The sequence below is a fragment of the Cebus imitator genome, unplaced genomic scaffold, assembly GCF_001604975.1.
Source record: "Cebus imitator isolate Cc_AM_T3 unplaced genomic scaffold, Cebus_imitator-1.0 Scaffold390, whole genome shotgun sequence".
In the NCBI taxonomy this organism is placed as follows: Eukaryota; Metazoa; Chordata; class Mammalia; order Primates; family Cebidae; genus Cebus; species Cebus imitator.
In genome coordinates this window covers 952,911-956,952 of record NW_016107705.1, presented here as the reverse complement: position 1 = coordinate 956,952, position 4,042 = coordinate 952,911, and the positions used below count along the sequence as shown (strand labels likewise).

The following is a 4,042-nucleotide window of genomic DNA, read 5'->3' as shown; positions in this document are numbered from 1 at the left end:
TTTCCCCACCCAAATCTCATGCAAAATATAATCCCAGTGTGTTGGAAGAGGGACCTGGTGGGAGGTGACTAGATCGTGGGGCAGATTTCCACTTTGCTTTTCTTGTGATAGTGAGTTCTCACGAGATTTGGTTGTTTAAAAGTGTATAGCACTTTCTCCATTGCTCTCTCTTCCTCCTGCTCTGCCATGCTAAGATGTGCTTGCTTCCCCTTGGCATTCCAACGTCATTGTAAGTTTCCTGAGGTCTCTCATCCATGCTTACTGTACAGCCTGCAGAACTGTGAGACAATTAAACCTCTTTTTTTCATATATTACCCAGTCTCAAGTAGTTATTTATAGTAGTGTGAGAATAGACTAATACGGTTGCCTAACAAACATAGCAAGGTATCTGACCCTAGAAGATGTAAATTTATTTGACTTGATATTTATTAGTGATTATACAGATTTTCTTGTAATTTTCTTTGATGTAATGTCATATTACTGAGATTTGGCAGTTATAAAATTATATATAAATGTAGAGATAACTGAAAAAGTACAATTTTTAATTTTTTTAGTTGAAATAATCCCAAAAGTTATGTTTTATTTTTTCTTGCCCCTGTAAGACATTTACCTGTTTTGTGTCTAACCTAGCTTTCTTATTTCAACATTCTTTTTCCACCACTGAATATAATATCCAACTTTCAGAAATTTCCATTTGAACTGGATTTCTCTGTCATACTTTCATTAATGTGTTAAATAAAAGATTGCCACATCCTCACTATTCATTTGAGAGTTATGTCTTAAAAATTTGAAAATTATACTTTGACTGTGGCAAGGTTTTTATTTTAATTTCTTTTCTTTTCTTTTTTTTTTTTTTTTTTTTTTTATTTTTTTTTTTTTTTTTTTTTTAAGACTGGTAGACCTTTACACATTGAACTATAAGGTTAAAAAGCCCAAGGATAGCATAAGGGTCTATCTAGAAGTGAGACTGCCCTGCCGTCCAGTAACTAACAAGAATTTGAGTTATATTCTATTATTAGGTATAAAAGAGAGATGGTCCAAGAACAAGCAAGTCCAGAAAAATGCATTCTATAGTTCAAAGTCAAGAAAAATGAGCAATTTAGATAAGTCCAGGGGAATACAGTGTACAGAGTAAAAACTTTAGGTTTAGAGTAAAAAAATTACACAAGAGATTTGTGTAACATATGTGAAACATAGTGTAGACATTCATATAAAATAATATCGCTATTTAAAGTACTTCATGTCACCTATCTCAAGAAGAAAGCAAAAAGATAATGGAATAAGTTCATAGAAGAACCCAGGAGAGAGAAGATAAAAATTTTAGTGTGAAAGTTCTTTCTCTGCGTCAAAGGTCTAAATTAAGGAAATAAGTCAGTTAGCCTTATCCCTAGACTTGAGTTTCTTCACATATCCGATAAGGGTGTTGACATTGCTATAATGCTTTTTAACCTGTAAATTTATTTAATTTATTATCCTAACATGAGGGTAGGAACTGAAGTATGCTCATGTTTACCCATTCAACAAATATATGTGTTATATCTATTATTTTATGTACTTTATGAACTATAACATGATATAAAGTCTCCAAATTTTCAAAAATCTGTTTTTATAGATGAGTTTATGTATGACCTATGTATGAACTGTTTTATCAGTAAATTATAGGTTGTGATCCACTTTGTTCAAGCAATGATTGGAGAGTACAGCATTGTGGATGAAATGTGACAATGTTTCTATGTTGAAAGTGTTCTTCTATTATCTAGACTGACATAAAACAATACTGGAGGCCGGACACGGTGGCTCATGCCTGTAATCTCAGCACTTTGGAAGGCCAAGGAGGGCAGATCATGAGGTCAGGAGATCAAGACCATCCTGGCTGACATGGTGAAACCCCGTCTCTACTAAAATTACAAAAAGTTAGCTGGGTGTAGTGGGACGTGCCTGTAGTCCGAGCTACTCAGGAGGCCGAAGCAGGAGAATCACTTGAACCCAGGAGGCAGAGATTGCAGTGATCAGGCCACTGCCCTCCAGCCTGGTGACAGAGCGAGATTCCGTCTCAACAAAACAAAACAAAACAAAACAAAACCAAAAAACAATGCTGGAACATGGCAGGCATTCAATACACATCAACTCACTGAAGAAGTGTCTGCATGAACAAATGGATGAATAAAGTTAGGAGCAATTATTTTTTGTGTAGCCTATATTTCTAGTTGAGGAAACATAAAATAGATAAGCAATAGGGAAGCAAGATAATTGCAGATTATGTTAAGTGTCATGAAAGAAAAAAATAGGTTGATGAGTTAAAATAACAAGAGGAATTATTGTCCCCCCAACACCGACTACCCCCACATTCACTACCACCGACAATGACGTATGGAGAGAAAGCCAAGCAGCTGGGCTTTTGTATCTCCTATTACAGTCAGTTATTGCCTAAGGGCCCCAAAGGTGGCTGCGACAGATATAAATTCCTAGTCACATTTAGGCCGTTTAGCCTGTGGACAAAGCAGGCCCTCCGTCCAAGAGCTACACTCTTCTTCAGAAGAGTGGCCCCTGTAAGCCTTTGGAATTGAGAGCACGCTGAATCAAGGAAGAGGTACACAGAAATGGTAAAGGGCCTGAAGGGAACCTGGGTTGATAATGTCCATTGAAATGGACAAACTTGTCTACAAGTATCCTTATTGTCAGCAAACGCTCAGAAAACCCTAGTGACTTTGTGAGATATTTCTGAATGATTTTGACTGTTAAAGTTGTCTTTTGAATTTAATCACCCTCACAAGATCCCAGATATTTAACCTAATCACGAGATGAAAATGATACATTTTCTTCTCTGCCATAACTTCATTGTTGCTATTTTACCCTGCAAAGCAAAATTGGCTAAAGACTAGAGGTGGCATTTTCTCTGATGTTTTATTTAATAGTTGTAAATATTTTGTGGGTGTTTTTTAGAGCTTTGAGCTATCTTCAATGTTTTTGTTTCACCTTATTTTAAGTATTAAATATATAACACTTAAAATTTAGATAATACAGAAGGTAAAATTTATTTTAATAAAATCTAAGTATAAGTGATTATCTCTGCAGCAATTGGTGCAATTTATTTCCAAAACAAAGAAAGAACCTGGTATTGCCTAGGTTTTCTTCTAGGGTTTTATAGTTCCAGGAATCTTAATACAGAAAATCATAATGCTTACAAATATGTTGAAGTGCTAGGAGAGCCAATGTTAGGCTAAGTTACCAACTTTCTGTAAATCCTGCAGTAATCCCAGGAAACCGTCATTAATGATCGTGGCTTCCTGTTGGAGAAAAACATCCAGAAAAATTTTGCAAAGCCTTACAGAGGGCAGTAATCATCTTTACTTGCATTCCTCTAAACCTCACTCCATGTCTCTCATTGGTAAACGGGGATCCAGAGCTGACAATGGATTCTGGGAAATGTGGGTTCTAGGATTCTAGCTTCTGTGACCCAGAAGATTAATGAACAGAATAATGAATGCTGCTTGGCAAAACAAAACGGAACAATATTCTGGAGAGTTCTCCAATCCCTGAGACCTCATGGTGGATACTGTGATGAGGTATTCAGATTTTTCTGGAGAAATGAAGGATTTATTCTCCCAGCAGCTAGGAGTGCTGCTTGCAGAGCACTCTGTGTTATCAGCTCTCTTTGGGGACAGCTGCAGCTAAAGAGCATCACCTGGCCCAGGAGCACCCCCCTTTTTGAGGAAAGCCTATAACGTAACCACTGATGGATAAAAGTGAGGGCTTAATGGCTTGGCTGTCTCATGCTAACTTCTCATTCATTCCTTCCCTGTAAGGTCAACTGAGGCTTCTGAGATTGTGGCACAATTCTGTATCTCCCTGTGGCCAACCCTGCTTTTTTCTCTTCCCTTCCCTTGTTTTTAAGAACATCGGGGTGGATCCAAGATGGCCGTTTAGGAACAGCTCAGGATTGCAGCTCCCAGTGAAAGCGCAGAGGGTGAGTGGACGCCGTGTTTTTATTGCCCACAGACTAGGAAATTCCCGGGCAGAGGTGCTCCACGGTCACCAGCGC

At 37.6% G+C, this 4,042-nt stretch overlaps 1 pseudogene; it reads left to right on the top strand.

Annotated features, from left to right (window-relative positions):
- The first annotated feature begins 2,363 nt into the window (after positions 1-2,363).
- The window catches only part of LOC108289060, a 104,525-nt pseudogene continuing 102,846 nt past the window's right edge, over positions 2,364-4,042 (top strand).